The sequence below is a fragment of the Ascaphus truei genome, unplaced genomic scaffold, assembly GCF_040206685.1.
Source record: "Ascaphus truei isolate aAscTru1 unplaced genomic scaffold, aAscTru1.hap1 HAP1_SCAFFOLD_1115, whole genome shotgun sequence".
NCBI lineage: Eukaryota > Metazoa > Chordata > Amphibia > Anura > Ascaphidae > Ascaphus > Ascaphus truei.
The window spans coordinates 71,496-92,500 of record NW_027453981.1 but is presented as its reverse complement, the minus strand read 5'-3'; the positions used below and the strand labels follow the sequence as shown (position 1 = coordinate 92,500).

The following is a 21,005-nucleotide window of genomic DNA, read 5'->3' as shown; positions in this document are numbered from 1 at the left end:
TTTCAACCCTAACTTTCAACCCTAACTCTTCTCTGATTGGTTAGTACCCAAATGAGTCACATACCTAAATTTTCGTATTCCCCTATAACCCTGGGCCAAACAAAAATAGAAAAATAATCCTAAGTGTCATTCCTAACTTTCAACCCTAACTTTCAACCCTAACTTTCAACCCTAACTTTCAACCCTAACTCTTCTCTGATTGGTTAGTACCCAAATGAGTCACATACCTAAATTTTCGTATTCCCCTATAACCCTGGGCCAAACAAAAATAGAAAAATAATCCTAAGTGTCAACCCTAACTTTCAACCCTAACTTTCAACCCTAACTTTCAACCCTAACTTTCAACCCTAACTTTCAACCCTAACTCTTCTCTGATTGGTTAGTACCCAAATGAGTCACATACCTAAATTTTCGTATTCCCCTATAACCCTAACCCTAACCCTAACCCTAACGTTTATCTCTATGGCAATGAACAGACCCGCTTATTGCCCCCCGGTCCGACCCCCCAGAGATGGACTCCGACTTGACACGCACAGTCTCACCAAGTATGTGGAGGGCACTGATCGGATTGACATGTTTCTAAGGAACTTTGAAACGCAGTGCCGGCGGTACGGGGTGCTTCCCCAGCATAGGGTTGCACGCCTGGACCCGCTACTCTCCAGCTTGGCTAAACAGACTTTGATGGCGCTTACAGAGGAGTTTGCTGATGACTATGACCACCTGAAAGAACTTTTGCTGTTTCAGCATGGTTTTACCCCTGAAGCTTACCGGGGTAAGTTCCGGCTGGAGGAGAGGCACCCTCAGGAGACCTATGTCACTTATGTGACCCGCATGGCTTTGTATGGGTTACACTGGGTGGAGGGCTCTGAGGCCAAGACTTACCAACGCCTGCTGGACCTCATCTTTCAGGAGCAGCTCATGCAGCAGTGCCCGCCGGCGGTGAGGGCTTTTGTGTATGATAAAAAGCCCAAGACCTACACCGAGGCAGCGAGGATGGCAGATGACTATGTGGTCAGCCGGTCCCAGATGACCGCCAAGGTACCAGCCAAAGCGGTAACCCCACCGGCGCCGGCCAAGAAAGCTGTGAGTACCCCCAGTGGACCCAAAAGCCGCCTGCGGGCAGCGGGTCACAGAAGGCGGGAGAGCTCCGGCATGAGCGCCAGTGCTACAATTGCAACAGCACTGGTCACATCAGACCAGATTGCCCGGAACCCCTGCGTTCCAACAGACCCTATCGAGGGCAACGCACCCCAGCTGCAAAGCCGGTAGCCCGCGTGCGGGTGGCTTCCACCAAAGAACCAGGACCGGTCATGGAAACAACTCCCAGCGAGACGTCCCATGTCACCCCTACCCCGGTTTCTTCAGTGCCTACAGCCAGGAGCGGAGGACATCACAGCGCAGACCTGCAGCAGACGGACGCCAGGAGCAAGCATCTCACCCCGGTCACAGTCGGTGACCGGCAAGCAGTTGGCTTACTTGATTCAGGAGCTGCAGTGAACCTGGTCCGACCTGATATGGTCCGGCCAGAGGAATTGATCCCAGGCCCTGGGATACAGATCACTGTGGCTGACGGAGAGCCACGTTTCCTGCAGGTGGCCCGCATTTTTTTGGATTGGGGGGTGGGCAAGGGTGTGCGGGAGGTGGGGGTTTTACCAGGTTTGGATGCTGAAATTCTTTTGGGCAATGACCTGGGACCGATGACCTGCACCTACGACCGTGTGCCCCAGCCCGCTGCAGTGGCGGCGGTTACCCGGAGCCAGACCGCGGCAATGTCGGCGGTGGCCACCCCAGTCCCCCAGCCTTTGGGACCAATGTTAGCGGAGGGCACAGAGGAGCCCAGGGAGGTAAGCCAGGATCAGTTGCAACCACAGGCTGACTTACTGTTCCCCCTTACCGTGTCCCCTTCCCCTGACAATGACATGACTGGGGGGGGGGGCAGATTTAGGAGCCCAGTTTAGGGAGGCAGTGAAGGCAGACCCTACCCTGGCCGGCGTGAGACTTCGGGCGTCCGAATCTCAGGCAGGGGAGGGCACTGAGCGCTGCCTATGGCATAAGGGACTCCTATACAGAGAAGAAGGGAACCCGAGAATAGAGAAGGGATTGACCGGTAAGCGACAGCTAGTAGTACCCCAGGGGTACCGACAGCAATTGTTACGGGTAGCTCACTCTATTCCGTTAGCGGGACATCAGGGGGTCACCAGAACGCGAGCCCGGTTATTGCAGCGTTATTTCTGGCCGGGGGCATCCAGGGATGCGGCTGATTTCTGCCGCTCCTGTGATGCCTGCCAGCGAGTAGGTAAGGCGGGCGACCGTGTGAAGGAACCCCTGAGACCCCTACCGATAATAGGGGAACCCTTCCAGAAGGTAGCAATGGACCTGATAGGACCCCTCATGATTCCTAGCAGGTCAGGGAAGTGCTACATCCTCACGGTGGTGGATTTTGCCACCCGGTACCCTGAGGCGGTAGCGCTGGGCACCATAAGTGCCAAGACAGTGGCAGCAGCTTTGCTGAACATTTTTGCTAGGGTAGGTTTCCCTAGTGAGATCCTAACTGATCAGGGGTCGCAGTTCATGAGTGAACTGTTACATTGTCTCTGGGATGCCTGCGGTGTACAGCACCAGCGCACTACCCCTTACCATCCCCAAACAAACGGATTATGTGAGAGGTTTAATGGTACCCTGAAGCAGATGCTTCGGACCTTTATAGAGGCGGAGGGGAAAGACTGGGAGATTCACCTGCAGCACTTGCTGTTTGCATACCGAGAGGTACCGCAAGAATCTACAGGCTTCTCCCCCTTCGAGCTACTATATGGCCGCAGGGTACGTGGACCTCTGGACCTCTTCCGTGAGGGATGGGAGGGGGAGACTACTGCTACTGATGCTTCAGTGATCCAGTATGTAGTAGATCTCAGAGACCGGTTAGAGATGCTTATGGGGGTGGCCCAGGACCACCTCAGGGCTGCTCAGACCAAGCAGAAGCAATGGTATGACCAGCAGGCCGTAGCAGAGAATTCATCCCAGGACAGCAGGTGCTTGTTCTCAAACCCACTCGGGAGAACAAGCTGATGGCTGCCTGGTCGGGACCGTACCCGGTTATCCGAAAGGTGAATGAGTGCAACTATGTTGTACAGGTAGCGCCTGAGAGGCACAAGACATATCACATTAATATGTTAAAGGAATACAGAGCACCGAGTATGGGAGCAGTAATGGCCATTTGTAGCCCACTGCTGGAGGATCCGGCGAGCAATGCTCTGCCTGATCTCCTAGGGGAGGCAAAGCAAGGAAACACTGTTGAGCAGGTAGAGATCGGGGCATAGTTGAGTGCTAGGCAGAAGGGAGAAGCCAGGGACATGCTAGCTCAGTATAGCGCCCTCTTCACTGACATGCCAGGGACCACACATCTCACCAAACACCCAGTACACACAAGGGACCTGCAGCCTCTGCATAAGCACGCTTATAGAGTGTCAGCAGAGGTCAAGACAAGTATGGAGAGAGAGATTGAGGAGATGCTGACCCTAGGGGTAATTACTCTGTCCCAGAGCCCTTGGGCAAGTCCAGTAGTCCTAGTGCCTAAGAAGGACAAAACCACCCGGTTTTGTGTGGACTACCGGTTGCTCAACGCTGGGACGGTGTCAGATGCTTACCCCATGCCCCGCATGGATGAGTTACTAGATGAACTCGCGGGGGCAAAGTATCTGACCACCATGGATCTGAGCAAAGGCTACTGGCAGATTCCCCTGACCCTGGAGGCTAGGGAGAAGTCAGCATTCTTCACTCCAAGTGGCCTCTATGAGTTTTTGGTGATGCCATTTGGGATGAATAATGCCCCGGCTACCTTCCAACGCCTGGTCAATAGGTTACTGGAAGGGATGCAGAGCTATGCCAGGGCTTACTTAGATGACATTGCTGTCTTTAGTAATTCCTGGGAATCCCACATAGGACATGTAGCTGCGGTGCTGGATAGAATCAGGGAGGCTGGGCTTACCTTAAAACCCACTAAGTGTATGGTAGGTATGGCAGAAGTCCTGTACTTAGGGCACAGGGTGGGTGGAGGGCATTTCAAGCCAGAGCCAGCCAAGGTAGAAGCCATAGTTCAGTGGCCTGTTCCAAAAACCAAGAAACAGGTCATGGCCTTTTTGGGCACCGCAGGGTACTACAGGAAATTTGTCCCACAGTACAGCGCCGTGGCCAAACCCCTGACTGATCTGACTAAGAAGCAACTGCCTGTGCTTATTACCTGGTCTCCTGCTGTGAAACTGCTTTCCAGGCACTGAAAGCTGCGCTTGCTGAGGCCCCCATCCTGGCTGCCCCAGATTATACCAAGCATTTTCTTATTCAGACTGATGCCTCAGACTTTGGTGTGGGGGCTGTGTTGAGCCAGGTGGGGGACGACGGCAAAGAGCACCCTGTGGTGTATCTCAGTCGCAAACTGCTCCCCAGGGAGGTGGCATATGCCACCATTGAAAAGGAGTGCTTGGCCATTGTGTGGGCACTCAAAAAGCTCCAGCCCTATGTCTATGGGAGGGCTTTCACGGTCATTACCGACCACAATCCCCTGAGCTGGCTACAGAGGGTATCAGGGGAAAATGCCAAACTGCTGAGATGGAGCTTGGCTTTGCAAGAATTTGAATTCACCATTCAGCACAAAAAGGGTAGTGAAAACAGCAATGCTGATGGACTTTCACGCCAGGACTATCCCTCTGAGACTGAATTCATTAATGGTGCCAGCAGTGCCCCACTCCCCATCAGGGCCAGTGGGCCACAGGACACGCATTAAGAAGGGGAGGTGTAGAGGGAGAGAGGGGGTGGCCCGGTATTAAAGGGGTTGCACCCCATTTGGCCACCCCTGACCGCACCAGGGAGACAAGGGGTTAACTGGGCTGAGGTCCAGAAATGTGATGTAACCCTTGTTATGACATGTAAATGTATTTTCCCCTGTTCCATTGTAATGTCTGGTTACTCAGTGTTTGCATCACACACACACTAGAATCCATCCGGGAGCACAAGGGTTAATAATTCTTTAATGATTATAGCTCTTTGTGTAAGTTTCCCGCCTTTTCGGGCACCATTTTGCAGGTCCCCATTGGCCGCCATTAGGGCTCAATGCATTTCAATAGGAATTTGTGCTGTTTTCGTCCTGTTTCCTGTAGTGACCAGCAGGTGGCGTCCGAGAGGGAGAGCGGCGGTTTCCCATTGAAAGTCAATGGGCTCATTGACTTCAATGGAGATGCCTCGAGGTAACCTAGTTGGCTGCCGTCCAGACCGCAAACCGCAAAGCGGATACAATGTCCTTCAAAAGAGCTAAAATCACTGGGTCAAGTTCAACGTCAATTAGCGGGGAAATAAACTGTTTTAGGGCACCTAGGGATAAAATTCTTTTTGCCCCTAGTTCCTAAGCGTCCCCCCACTCGACCACCACCGGGTCCCCGAATCCTGGACCCCCGATAAGGGTCGAACCAGATAGAGCGGGTCGCGCCATAGGCTTTGCCGGCGGCGGCAGAAACGGCTCAGAAAAATGACTAAGTGAGAAATGCTGAATTTTAGGAATCCATATCTCCGGTTCCGGAGGGTTCAGCGGATCAGGGTTTGGGGTATCTGTAGCCACTGCTCCGGCATCGCTGCAGAACCATCCTTGACCCGCTTGGACCAACCCGACGGAGTATGGACCCCCTTGAAGTTCGGGACTTTTCCCATAAACTTCAATGGCAGAAAACCCCCATTGACTTCAATGGCGGCGATTTACCATTGAAAGTCTATGGCGGAGCTGCCCGTTGTTTTCAATGGGGATTTAGTGAAAAGCTGAGATTTCTTTTTCAATGGAGATTTTTGTATTAAAATGATTTAATGTGCATTGGTGTAACTCCGGTTTCATAGGTCGTAGCAAGTCGCTTTTTGGACCATATGGTGTCCCAGTTCTGGCAATGCGAACTGGGAAGTTTGGACCTGCTAAACCTAACGGAACCGGATATTTTAATACGTTTATGTTTTATGCTTAATAGTGTATCTTAAGGTATGGACAAAGACCCAGAAGAGATTCTTTTGGGCCATAAGGTAGCAGATGGCCCTGGGGACGCCGCTATGTCTAGGATTTAAGTGCTGTTCAAAGAGTTTTATCACCCTCACTGTTTATCCGAAGCCCAAACCAGGGCAGGTCTTAAGTGTTCCAGTTAACACCTTTCAACAAAGGTTTTCCTGCCAGAACTCCAAATGGTAGACTGTCTGGCATTCCTGACGTAAATGTGGGGCTTCAGAAATGAGACCCCCAGAGTTCTACTGCGCATGTGCCAACTAGCAGGGGGGCATGGGTCAGAATGCTTTCCCACGTTAGTGAGTGGCTGGAGGTAATTGTAAACCAATCCCCTGTGCTTAAGGTTAAGAATAGAAGGAGAATGGTTTATAAACTGCTGTCCACCCATATATCCTTTGTCTTCGTTTGCTGATATGGTTACCTGATATCACCTGAATGATTTCCTCACTGCTGAAAGAAATGCTACATCATACTTCTCATTCCCCAACCCTTAAGTAAGTGTACTTCTTGTTCGTTACTGTATTATCTGTTGTGTTCACCTATATTCTAAGGAATAAATACAATTTATTATATCTTAAGCCTCGTTCAGTTCAAACCCAATTATTTTTGTGTAATATTAATAAGCCTGTGGAAGCTATCGTCACAAGGAGGTATTATAGTGTGTATTGTGGGGAGAATTAGTGTGTGTGTTGTTTGGGAGTGATATTCGGGAGGATTGTGTGTGCAGAAGGAAGAATGAGTGAGGGGGGAGTAAGGGAGCAGGATTGAATGAGAGGGGGTCATTGAGTGATAGCGGGGAGGGGAGGGAAGAGTGAGGAGAGTGGGTGTAGGAGGGAGCAGTGCAAGAGACCGTCGGGGGCAGAATACATGGTGAGAAGGGAGGCTGCCTAGAAGCATAAAAATCTACTTCACCACTGTTCTGTACTCTCTTCAATACTCTGTGTTACAGATCTCTCTGGCAAGAAATGGGGTCCAATGGCAAAGACTGCTCTAAATAAGATAGTATAAATGAACACAGAGAGAAATTCCAAAGAGTAACCCAAGAAAATACAAGTGAAATCTAATCGTAAGGTAATTAGTCCCATTAAGTGAAATACATAAAGGAATAGTCCATAAAAAAGCACAAAGGAAAAAAATAGGAGTACTTTATTGTGATGTTACATTTCAGAGAATATAAAATTATAGGAAAACAATTCCACTTTGTTCAGAAAACCAGAAAGTCTTGGTCCCAGGTGGACTGAATTTTTATTGCAAATAAGTTCCTTAATACACAAGTAAAGAATATAGTTACTTATTCTATTCTCTACTGTAAGACGTGCCACATTGCCCAATATTTGGGTACAGTGCCCAGATTGTGACCATGCACTACAGAGGTGAGATTCCCCCAACTCCAATTTGCTACACACTCCAAGAGAGATTATTGTGATCAGAGGTGGAATGAGAGGGGTGAGATGGGTCGCTGCCCAGGGAGTAGCCTGACAGGGGGTACAGAAATCTCTTTTGGTGCATATATTGCGGAGCTGCATTGATTGACTTGTCAATCAGCTCTGCTGCCTATCCCATTGACATCATGATCCGGCACTGTGATCAGCTGCAGCGCTGACCCAGGTGTGTTAGTGCAGCACTTTACAGGGAGTGAACAGAGGTTGTGGATGACAGATGCTGGGGATAGGCCATGAGTACGGGCCAGAGTAAGGTGGAGACTTTCTGTACTCTGCATACAGGACACTGCATGCATGACAGTGTCTGTGTGTGTGTGTGTGTGTGTGTGTGTGTGTGTGTGTGTGTATTCCAAGTGTCAGTGTGCATAAGTAAGTGTGCTCTGTAAGTATGCCTGTGTGGCAGGTATAGGGGGGTGGTTCAGCTGGAGGAACTTATCCAGACACAAAAGCACATAGATGCCCCAGATTATACCACCCCAAATGCTGATAATATCCTGCTGCACTTTACAGAAGATGATGCAGATGTCAGTGGGTGGTGGGTTCATTAAATCCATCCATCATATCATAGCCACACTGTGCATATGATGTACTGAATCAATCACAGGAAGACATCTCCATGGTAGGGGTAGAAGTTAACAGAATATGTCCAGCACTGTGGTGTGTAGCCCATAAATAATAATTGTGCACATTACAGAACATACTTGCAACTGCAAGATCATTTTGCTGCTTGTAGTGTTTGCTCTTGTCCTGTGCAGTGTTGTCGTAGATCCGTCTCTTCAGTGTTCACTGCAATAAAAGTAAGACATTGCATTAATATTACAGAAGTTTGGGAGCTGAAATCCCACTATGCTGCAGACATTTTCCCTTTGCATAAGATTCTTGTGATTATATCTCAATGATGATCAATAACAACTACATCATAACACAGCCGCTCAATACAAAATATGTATTTGCTATCAATGGTCATGGAGGCCAAACGTCACACAATGTACAGATATACTGCTGCGGCCGAGTTTATTCGAGCATTTGCCCGTTCTTGGCCGCAGCAGTAACCTGGCGCGCGCCGGAGGGTGCCGGGCGCACGCCGAAGCAGCGGAGGAGCGCCCTCCGATCGGGGCTTTCTCCCTTCCGCTGCCGGGTCCGTCGGGTCCCCCGGAACCCCCTGCCGCTGTCCCCCACATCGCGGGACACCAGTGCTCCCTCGGGGAGCCCTGGATGCGCGTGCAGGGGGCGCAGGCACCCGATGACGCGTGACCGTGCATCGGTGATGCGCGGCACGCTGAGGGAGTGCGGCTAGCACGCCGGGGCATCCCCCGGCTTGCGGTGCTAGCCGTGCTTCAATAAAACGTGTCGGTAGTGTAGCAAGGATTATTTCTTCCTCTGGTGCATTATGATGGGATGTGTTGTAAGATTCTGCATTATTAGCATCACTGAATCTTTTGGAAACTGAGTAATATTCTATGTTTTAATGCAATATTATGGATGATCAGCCGGTAAAATAAAGCTTACTGTATCTGTAGCCATGCTCTACCCATGATGTGCTGAATCAATGACTGCAGAGTGATTCAGAGTGGTAAACATGACTGGAACTCATCTCTGAATAGAGGACAGAACAGCAGTGCAGAGTAGGAGGTGAATGTATCTCAAATGGAAGACTTAGTAGCTGTGTGGGGAGTAGACAGTACAGACTGATCAAATAAATAGTTAAAGGAGTATCTTCAACATTACTTGGCTTTGTTATCAACATTGAAGTTTCTCTTGTTTTTTCTGTTCTTTAAATCACTACTACTGATGCCATGTGTAACCTGTACTGAGAGATATACTCTACTGGCCTAGATGAAACCATATGATGCAAACAGGATTCATCCCACTCCAGATTCATATGATTGCACCACTTCAACCTTTAATAAAACACATAGAACTACAGCAGTGCGCTACTGCACATGTTCTTGTTATGAATGGTAGTAGATGTGGTCCTTGGGTCAATACTTCATACAGCAGCCACACTCTACTCATGATGTATTGAATCAACAAAAACCTGCATGGTACAGATCACAGGAAGGGTAGAGTAGAGGGGAATATGTCCAATGCGAAACCCTTAGCAGCTGGATTGTGTGGAGTCAACAAAACGACAAATACTAAATGAGAAATATACACATTGCTTATCTGTCTCTGTGTAGTCATTTTCCTCCTCTTCAACTGTCTTTCAAAATTTCTCTTCTGACAGAAAAGAAACACATGGCTTCAATATTCACTGTTCTTCCCTCCTGAAATAAAAGTTAAGCATTGCATGGTTATGATCATACATACAATGAACCTTGCGCCAAACCATGTGATCCAAAGTAAATCCACCTCCCTCCCATAGCTGTGTTCCTTCTAGAGCTTCTACCACACAAGTCATTAATGTTCGTGACACTGTACTGCAGTCACAGTCTGCACACAAAGTACTGAATCAATTACATCACACTGAAAAGGCAGTCTACATGATGCAATAGTTAACCATAATAACTCTGTCATGCAAATGACAGGAAAACCTATATGTATATCATTAGGGGAGAGGGGAAAAATAATTAAAAAATAAGTGCGACAAATAAAAACAGATTATAGGAAAGTAAATCCTTGCCCTGGGAACTTTACAATCTAATAGAAATGTTAGAAGACTTAAAGAGAGGCAGCAGTTGGGGGAAGAAGTGCAGTAGATGACAATGCTTGTCCTTAATGGTGGGTACAATTAGTAGAAAGCACATCTTGGGAACAATAGTTGTTAGCAGTGACTGTGGGTGTGGGACAGTAGCCACGAGTCAAAGTTTTTTAAATGCTTGATTTAAGTCGTGAATTTTAAGATTGGTCTTACATGTGGGTGGAAGAGGTTATGTTGGCATATACTGAGTGTGAGGAAGTTTCACATGTACGGTGCAGTGATGGAAAATGGTTTCAGGCAAGTGAGAGAACAGTAGAGGTGAAAGAAGTTTACAGGAGACAGTTATGGTTATAGTGCAAGAGACAAGCAAGGGCATAACGAGAGATCAAAGATGATATGCAAGAAGGAGCAGATTAATGGAGAGCCTTAACAAAAAGGTAAGGAGGAGAACTTTGTAGGTGATACAAAAACTTGATGGGATGCCAGGACAGGGATTTAAGGAGATGAGCAGAGACTGTTGTGGGAGAAAGTGAGATAATTCAAGCAGCAGAGTTTTGCATAGGAGAAAGTTGTGAAGCATGGAGGCCTGTTAGTAGTATGTTAAAATAACCTATAGGATAACAGTATACATTGGAGTTTTAGCAGTAGGTTGAGAGGGGAAAGGGAAGATCTTGGCAATATTACAGAGAAAGAGGCAACACATTTTACCCATAGCCGTGCATGTGAATGGAGATGGAATTGAAGAGCCAAATGTTACTCCTATGCAACATGTTTGATGACAAGATAGATGGTAGTACTTTTTACTGTGATGGAGAAAGGGGATAATATGAGCCCAGTGTTAGACATTAAGTTTAAGGCAGTGGAGTGCCATCCATGAGCATATAGCCAGGAGACAACCCAAGAGTAGGGACTGGATTGCAGGAGTGAGAACAGGGGTGGATAGATTTGTGTGTGTATCATCCGCATAGAGATTATATCTAAGGCCAAAAGCATTGATGAAGTCACCAAATGATAGTATGTAGAGAGAAAGAGAGATCTCAGAACAGAGCCCTGATGTATACCCACAGACAGATCAATAGAAGACGAAGACATGTTAGCAACAGAGATGGAGAATGTGTGACAGGAAAGTTATGATGAAAACCAGGATAGAACTTTGTTACTGATACCAAGAGAGAGTTTAGAATATGAAGGAGGAGAGTGATTGAGAGCATCAAACGCAGCCGATAGATCAAGTAGGATTAGTAGGGAAAAACCTTGGGAATTAGCTTTAAGCACAGTCTGTAGAACGTGCTGTACGAAAGGCAGGTTGTAAAGGATCCAGGAGGGCATGTGATTTAAGAATGTTGACACTAGCAATTAGAAGGCAAACAGCATGAGGGATACAGAGCGGTAGTTAGTAAGGCACATAGGGTGTAGTTTGTTTCTGACAAAAGGGTGACCACTACAGGCTTAAAGTAAGAGGGCAAAAATCCAGAGAATAGGGAGAAATTGAAGATGTGGGTGAGAGTGGGGACTAAGAGATGCAGTAAGGTGTGAGGGGATACGATCTAGAGGGCATGTGGTAGAGGGAGAATAGAAGATGATTAGCTTCCAGCTCTGTAAGAGAAGAAAAGGAGTCAAGTGCAGAAGGAGATTTGGGTAGAAGGAGAGAAGGGGGAAGGGACAGAAGGAATCTCCTTTTGGGTGGCATCCACCTTGCCTCTGAAGTAGTCAAATGCTTGAGGAGAAGTGAAGGAAGGATGGCAAGTGGGAGGAGAAGGTCAGTGGAGGGAGTCAAATACAGAGAAAAAAAACAGCGTAAATTAAATTTGAGTGTTGATGAGTGTGGAAAAAAGTAGTGTATTTAGCCCTAGAGAGCAGCTTTATACAGGACAGGAGACATTTTTACTGTAGAAAAATCAAACAAAGTGTGAGATTTCCTCCGTAGGTATTAAGAACAGCGAGTGGAAGTGTGATGAGGGAAGGTGGAAGAGAATAGGATGTGCAGGAGTGCATTTCATTGAGCAGTGCAGAAATAGCTGCAATAGAGGTCTGTACAAATGGTGCTTTGTGTAGACACATGCAAAGGTAGGGGAAGGAAAGTGTATAGAACATGTGGATAAAAGCAGGAGTGTGGAAGTTAGAGAAATTAGAAAAGTTTTACAGAGGAGTGAGGAAACAGTAAACAGAAAGAACAAGAGAGAGGTTACATTGGGATGACGTGCTGTGGTAGAGAGAAATGCTAGGAGAGAGCCTCCAGATATTAGAGGACATGAATTGAGAGAGCAAATGTATAAATCAAAACCGGAGGGGGAGGTATAGCACGAAAGCTTGCACAGCAGTTGATGAAGATTATAGTCTTAAAGTTGCGTGTACCTGTCAGGGCACTCAAGAAGGTCAATGCTCACAAGTGCAGAGTTCATGAAGAAATGCTGAATCCAGTTCCCCTCCAATTTAATTTTAATATAACTTTTTCATTCTTCATTACTGCAAAAAGCAAACAAAACAAAACCACATTGCATTACTATTTTCAAAATGGATTGAATGACATATTCAACAGTAACTGTGTGATGCCAATATTGCCTTCTCACTCGTAGGCCAGTACGGTCAGGTACCCAGTACTGATAAAACAATAAGTGCCCGTACTAAGTACCAATATGAATTATAAGGAAATGTAAAATCTCCAGGTCTCTCTCCATCTCTGCAACAGATATATGGATAAGCCCATATTAAGGCATCACGTGACCGGAGCCGTCACTGACTGGGTATACGCAAAGATGCAGGGAGATGCAAAGAAAGGGAGGGAGAGAGACAGGGAGAAGATGGGAAACGGAGGGAGGCACGGATGGCAGGCCTCTCTCTTTCACTGGTGCATGCAAGGAGCTGGTCCCAACATCCACAAAGTGTGTGTGTATTATTGGTTGTGTTTTATGGCGGTAGGAGGATAGTGTGTATATTGTGTGTGTGTGGGAGTATTATATTGTGTGTAGGGTATTATAGTGTGTATATTATGTTGAGGTGCAGAGGAGAGTGTTAGATTGGGTATCTTGTGTTAGGGGGTATTGTGTATATTGTGTTTAAGACTATAATATTATTGGGGAGATTATTATTGAGGAGGTATTAAAGTGTGTATTGTGGGGAGTATTAGTGTATGTATTATTTGTGGGTGACAGATGCTGTGGGTAGGCCAAGAGTACGGGCCAGACTAAGGTGGAGACTTTCTGTACTCTGCATACAGGACTCTACATGTACTGCAGAGGTGAAATTCCCCCAACTCCAATTTGCTACACTCTCCAAGAGAGAATATTGTGATCAGAGGTGGAAGATGAGCAGGGTCACTGCCCAGGGAGTAGCCTGTCAGGGGGCATGGAAATCTCTTTTGGTGCGTATGTTGCCACGTGGCATTGATTGACCGGTCAATTAGCACTGCTTCCTATCACAGTGACATGATCCGGTGCTGTGATCGGTTGCAGCGCTGACCAAGGTGTGTTAGTGCAGCAATTTACAGGGAGGGAACAGAGGTTGTGGGTGACAGATGCTGGGGGTAGGCCAAGAGTACGGGCCAGAGCAAGGTGGAGATATTCTGTACTCTGCATGCCCATCCTGCATGCCCAGGACTCTGCATGCATGCCAGTGGCTGTGGGGTGTGTGTGTGTAGGTATGCCAAGTGTCAGTGTGCATAAGTAAGTGTGCTGTGTGTGTAAGTAAGTTTGCCTGTGTGGCAGGAGGTGTAGGGGGGTGGGGGGCGGGGGGCGGTTCAGCTGGAGGACTTTACCCAGCACAAAAGCACATAGATGCCTCTGATTATATCACCCCAAATGCTGATAATATCCTGCTGTAGATGCACTTTACAGAAGATGATACAGATGTCATCAGTGTTTGGTGGGTTCATTAAATCAATCCATCATATAATAGCCACACTGTGCATATGATGTACTGAATCAGTAACACCAATCACAGGAAGACATCTCCATGGTAGGGGTAGTGTTGAAGTTAACAAAATATGTCCAGCACTGTGGTGTGGAGCCCATACATAATAATTGTGCACATTACCAGAACAACATATTGTCAACTGCATGATCATTTTGCTGCTTGTAGTGTATACTCTTGTCCTGTGCAGTGTTGTAGTAGATCCGTCTCTTCGGTGTTCACTGCAATAAAAGTAAGACATTGCATTAATATTACAGAAGTTTGGGGGCTGAAATCCCACTATGCTAATGACAGTTTCCCTTTGCATAAGATTCTTGTGATTATATCTCAATGATGATCAATAACAACTACATCATAACACAGCTGCTCTATACAGAATATGTATTTGCCATCAATGGTCATGGAGGCAATATGTCACACAATGTACATATATAGCAAGGATTATTTCTTCCTCTGGTGTATTATGATGGGAGGGTGAGATTCTGCATTATCAGCATCAGTAAATCTGTAGGAAACTGAGTGATATTCTATTTTTTAATGCAATATTAGGGTAAAATAAAGCTTGCTGTATCTATAGCCATGCTCTACCCATGATGTGCTGAATCAATGACTGCAGAGCGATTTAGAGTGGTAAACATGACTTGAACTCATCTCTGAATAGAGGGTAGCACAGTAGTGCAGAGTAGAAGGTGAATGTATCTCAAATGGAAACCCTTAGCAGCTGTGTGGGGAGTAGACAGTACAGACTGACCAAGTAAATAGTAAAAAGTAGTAACTTCAACATTACTTGGTTTTGTTCTCCACTCCTGTTTTTCTGTTCTTTAAATCACTAATACTGATGCCATATGTAACCTGTACTGAGAGTTATATACTCTACTGGCCTAGATCAAATTAAATGATGCAAACAGGATCCCTCCCACTCAAGATTCATATGATTGCACCACCTCAACCTTTCATAGCAATAACATAGAACTGCAGCAGTGCGCTACTGCACATGTTCTTGTTATGAATGGTAGTAGATGTGGTCCTTGGGTCAGTACTTCATACTGTAGCCACCCTCTACTCATGATGTATTGAATCAACAAAAATCTGCATGGTACAGATCACAGGAAGGGGTGGAGTAGAGGTGAATATGTCCAATGCGAAACCCTTAGCAGCCGGATTTTTTGGAGTCAATAAAACGACAAATACTAAATGAGAAATATACACATTGCTTATCTGTCTCTGTGTAGTCATTTTCCTCCTCTTCAACTGTCCTTCAATTTTCTATTTTGCAAGAAAATGAACACATGGCTTCAATATTCACTTCTGTTCTGCAGTCTTTCCTCTTGAAATAAAAAAGTTAAGCATTGCATTATTATTATTATAATTATTATTGACGATACATACAATGAACCTTGCTCCAAACCATGTGATACAAAGCAAATCCACCTCCCTCCCACAGCTGTGCTCCTTCTAGAGCTTCTACCACACAAGTTATTCATGTCAGTGAAACTGTACTGCAGTCCCGGTCTGCACACAATCTACTGAATCAATGACATCACACTGTGTCACACAATGTCATGCTAACGACAGGAAACAATCTTTGTATATATCTTTGTATATATAATAATAATAATAATAATAATAATAATAAAAAAAATAAGACAGGACAGACACTCCTACATTGCAATCAATAGAAAATAACTGGGACAGGCACTTCAAGGATGCATACGGTCCCGGATAAACTGTAGCTACCTATACACGTGTGCCTTGTCTCTAGACTCTGCATATATCTCTATTTATATACCACCCATTGTGTACTCAGCGCTTTACAAGAGAGACCAAAAAGTACAGGAAATTATTATACAATAAGTTCAACAAACAAAAACAGACAATAGGAAAGTAAATCCCTGTCCTGGGTAGTTTACAATCTAAGAGAAATGTAAGGAGACTTACAGAGAGACAACAGGTGGGGGAACAAGTGCAGTAGATGACAATGCTTGTCCTTAATGGTGGGTACTGTAGTATAAAGCACTTCTTGGGAACAATAGTTAGTGACTGAATGAGTGACAGTAGCAACGAGTAAAAGCTATTGAAATGCTTCATTTAAGTTGTGAATTTTAAGGTTGATCTTAAATGTGGGTGGAAGAGGGTATGTTGGCATATACTGAGTGTGTGTGAGTTTCACAGGTAAATTGATGGGAAAGGGTTTCAGGCAAGAGAGCGAGTGCGCAGTAGAGGTGTAAGAAGTATAATGGAGACAGTTATTAGTAGAGCTTAGGAGACGAGGAAGGGCATAACGAGACCAAAGATGATATGTAGGAAGGAGCAGATGAATAGAGAATAGTGTTGGACTGGGTCCTCAACTATAAAAAAAATGGGTAACGGGTACCCGGCCAAAATGAAAGGTTCTACCCGGTCGGGTACACGGTTTGGCACTTACCTTCCGGGTGGCAGTGACATCTAGGATCAGCAGCAGTCCTGTGACGGTGGCAGCATCTGTGGTGTCTTCAGCCGGCGGGGGAGCTGCAGGCTCACAGACACAGCTTACCTGCTTCGGTGCTGTGGAAGTGATTCCTGCAGCTCCCCCCGCCAGGTGAAGACACCTCTGATGCTGCCAACATCAGAGGACTGCTGCTGCTGATCCTAGATGTCTTAGGAAAGGTAAGTATAAAAGATTATTTCCAGCTGCCCTGACATTACCCGACGCCGGGTATTACCCGGCCAAGTCCACTTCTCAGTGGCCGGTTTCGAGTAATGTCCGGGTAGCTGGAAATGTGTCGGGTAACGCCGGGTACTCGGTACACCACTAATAGAGAACCTTAACAAAAAGGTAAGGAGGAGAACTTTGTAGGTGATCTGAAACTTGATGGGAAGCAAGGAGAGGGATTTAAGGAGGAGGAGGAGATGAGCAGATACTGTTGTGGGAGAAAGGGAAATTATTCAAGCAGCAGAGTTTTGGATAGATTGCAAATGAGAAAGTTGTGAAGCAGGGAGCCCTGTTAGCAGTATGTTAACCCATACGATAAGGGCATGCATTGGCGTTTTAGCAGTAGATTGACAGAGAAAAGGGCAAATCTTGGAAATATTACAGAGAAAGAATCGACAAACTTTAGCCAGTGTCGTGAATGAAGATGGAAAGGGAAGAGTCAAATGTTACTCCTAGGCAATGTGCTTTCATGACAGGATGATGGTAGTACTGTTTACTGCGATGGAGAAAGGTGATATTAGGCCAGATTTAGGGGGAAATATGAGGAGCTCAGTTTTAGACATTAGGTTTAAGGCAGAAGAGTGTCATCCATGGAGGATATAGCCAGGAGGCGACCCGAAACTAGGAACTAAATTGCAGGAGTGACGGTAGGGTGGATAGGTGTGTGTATCATCTGCATAGAGATGATATCAAGGGCCAAAATAGTTGATAAGGTCAACTAGTGATAGTATGTAGTGAGAGAGGTCCCAGAACAGAGTCCTGAGGTATACCAACAGACAAAACAACAGGAGACAAAGACACGTTAGCAACAGAGATGGAGAATGTGTGATGGAGAAGTATGATGAAAACCAGGATATAAGTTTGCTGCGGATACGAAGAAAGAGTTTAGAATATGAATGAGAAGAGTGATTGACAGTATCAAAAGCAGAAGAGAGATCAAGCAGGATTAGTAAGTAAAATGGACCTTGGGAATTTTCTTTATGTACATAATTGGTTACATTGGGAAAGGCAGATTGTGAAGGGCCCAGAGGAGCATGTGATTTAAGAATGTTGATCAAACGGGAGATCACAAGACGTTCTAGCAATTAGGAGGCAAATGGTAGGACGGATACAGGGCGATAGTTAGAAATTCACACAAGGTCAGGGTTATTTTTGAGAATAGGGGTGACCACTGCATGCTTAAAAGGAAGAGTTGAAAGAGCCAAAGGATATGGAGGAATTGAAGATGTGGGTGAGAGTGAGAATATAGGATTGAGAGGGCATGTGGTAGAGGGAGAAGAGAAGATCAGGTTCCAGCTTTGTGACAGGAGAAAAGGAGTCAAGAGTGCAATGAGATCTAGATAGAAAAAGAGAGAGGGGGAAGGGAGAGAACGAATCTACTTGTGGATGGCATCCACCTTGCCTCAAGTGAGCAAAGGCTTGAGGAGAAATAAAGGATGGATGTTAAGTGGGAGGAGAAAGTCAGTGGTGGGACTCAAATACATAGAAGACAGTGTGAATGAAATTGGAGTGTTGATGAGTGAGGAAAAAGTAGTGTTTGACCTTAAAAAAAGGAGCAGAGTTTTACAGAACAGGACAAAGGTTTAGTGTAGAAAATCAGACTGTGAGATTTCCTCCATAGGTGTTAAGAGCAGCAGTGTGATGTGATGAAGTGTGATGAGAGCGTGCTTGTGAATTAAACCAATGCATGGGTTAGGCTGCGTCTATAGTAAGCACGCAACAGATGGCAAAGTTAGCGCATGCCTGTCGCTCCAGCAATCCCTGCACTGAGGTCCGAGGCGACGGGGAGGCCCTGCATCGCTCGCACGCACTGTGGACGACCAAGCGTGTGCCCATGATAATCACGGCCTTAGAGGGATGAGTGTGTCAGAGCCTAGAAGGGGCATATAGATGATGGAGGAGGAGGGAGGAGGAGATGATAGCATTGTAAGAGTTAACAAGATAGCTAGTTTAAGCAGAAAGTGAGGAGAGGTTAGAGATAAGGGTAGATGTCAGAGGAGAGAGTTCAATTAAGCTGAGGTATCGAGTAGGACAGGGGTGAGGGGAATGAGAAGTGGTGGATGATGAGAGCAGAAGAGGTCATGTACAAATAGACCATGTTAGTCGTAGAGCAGACATTCCAGAGGGCACGTGAGAAGGGAAGAGTAAAGTGAGACAAGGAATGTGGATTACATTAGATGGGTTAATACGCTTAGCAGGGAGGTGGAGAGAGAGGCAAGAGGCAGAGGGTGGTGTAGGGGTAGAGGAAGAGATGTTGCATGTACCTTGTCAGAACATTAAAGAACGTCAATTCACACTGGTGCAGAGTTGATGATGAAATGCTGAATCCAGTTCACGTCCAATTCAATTTTAACAGAACTTTTTCATTCTTCATTACTGCAAAAAAAAAAGTAAAAAACAATGCATTACTATTTTCAAAATGGATTGAATTCCCCCAACAATGACTATGTGTTACCAATATATCCCTCTCAGTCCCACTGCAGCACATACTGTACCAGTGTGAAAGTAAGAAGGTACACAGTACCGGTAAAACAATACGTGCCGGTACTATGCACCATATGAATTATAAGGGGATGTAAATCTCCCAGTCTCTCTCCATATCCGCAACAGAGCGGGCTCCGGTCAGTGGCATGGATGCCCATATATGGGTATGCTCATATTTGGGCATCCCATGTCACTGACCGGAGCCGGCTCTGAGTATAGGGATATATGCGGAGACGCAGAGGTGCAAGGAAATGGGAGGAGGCACGGTGAGAAACAGGGAGAGACCACAGGAAGATAGAGGGCAACAACTTCCACAAGGTACTTGTATGGGTATAATTGTTTGTATTTTGTGCAGAGGGGGTAATTTCAGATAAAATACAATTCTCCACCCTCTACGAAACAATTCCACTTTGTTCAGTAAGCCAGAAAGTCTTGGTCCCATGTGGACTGAATTTAATGCAAATAAGGTCCTTAATACACAAGTAAAGAATAAAGTTACTTATTCTCTACTGTAAGAAGTGCCACATTGCCCACTATTTGGGTCCTGTGCCCAGATTGTGACCATGCATGGCAGAGGTGAGATTCCCCCAACTCCAATTTGCTACACTCTCCAAGAGAGATAATTGTGATCAGAGGTGGAACTAGGGGAGGGTGTGAGCAGGGTCACTGCCCAGGGAGTAACCTGACTGGGGGCACGGAAATCTCATTTAGTGCATATGTTGCGGCACTGCATTGATTGACCGGTCAATCTGCACTGCTGCCTGTCACAGTGACATCCTGATCGGGCACTGTGATCAGCTATAGCACTGACCCAGGTGAGATAGTTCAGCACTTTACAAGGAGGGAACAGATGTTGTGGGTGACAGATGCTGGAGGTAGGCCAAGACTGTTGGCCAGAGTAACGTGGAGACTTACTGCACTCTGCATGCCCATCCTCTCCCTGACATCAGGGGAAGGAAGTGGCCCTGGGGTGTGTGTAGGTATGCCAGATGTCAGTGTATGCATAAGTAAGTATGCCTGTGTAGTGGGAGGTGTAGGGGCGTTAAGCTGGAGGACTTAAAACAGGCACAAAAGCACATAGATACCTCTGATTATACCGCACCAAATGCTGATAATATCATGCTGTAGCTGCACTTTACAGAAGATGATGCAGATGTCATCATTGGTTGGTGGGTTCATTAAATCAATCCATCATATCATAACCACACTGTGCATATGATGTACTGAATCAGTAACACCAGGAAGACATCTCCATGTTAGGAGTAGAGTTGAAGTTAACAGAATATGTCCAGCACTGTGGTGTGTAGCCCATAAATAATAATTGTGCACATTACCAGAACAACATACTGTCAACTGCAAGATCATTTTGCTGCTTGTAGCGTATGCTCATCCTGTACAGTGTTGTAGTAGATCCGTCTCTTCAGTGTTCACTGCAACAAAAGTAAGACATTGCATTAATATTACAGACGTTTGGGGGCTGAAATCTCACTTCGCTGCGGACAATTTCCCTTTGCATAAGATTCTTGTGATTATGTCAATGATGATCAATAACTGCATCATAACACAGCCGCTCTATACAGAAGATGTACTTGCTCTCATCGGTCATTGAGGTAATACGTCACACAATGTACAGATATAGCAAGGATTATTTCTCCCACTTGTGCATTATGGCATTATGATGGGAAATGTTGTGAGATTCTGCATTATCAGCATCACTGAATCTTTTGGAAATTAAGTGATATTCTATGTTTTAATGCAATATTATGGGTGATCAGCCGGTAAAATAATAATAGCTTGCTGTATCTGTAG

The 21,005-nt window shown here is 45.9% G+C and overlaps 1 long non-coding RNA gene across 1 annotated transcript; it reads right to left on the bottom strand.

The window, feature by feature from the left end:
• Positions 1–7,779: 7,779 nt before the first annotated feature.
• On the bottom strand, positions 7,780–19,075 carry LOC142475225 (uncharacterized). Its single transcript, XR_012790807.1, has 6 exons — positions 18,977–19,075; positions 15,230–15,347; positions 14,144–14,241; positions 12,467–12,577; positions 9,628–9,737; positions 7,780–8,256 (listed from the first exon to the last, which is right to left on the bottom strand). It is a non-coding gene; the product is annotated as an uncharacterized LOC142475225 (long non-coding RNA).
• Positions 19,076–21,005: the final 1,930 nt, after the last annotated feature.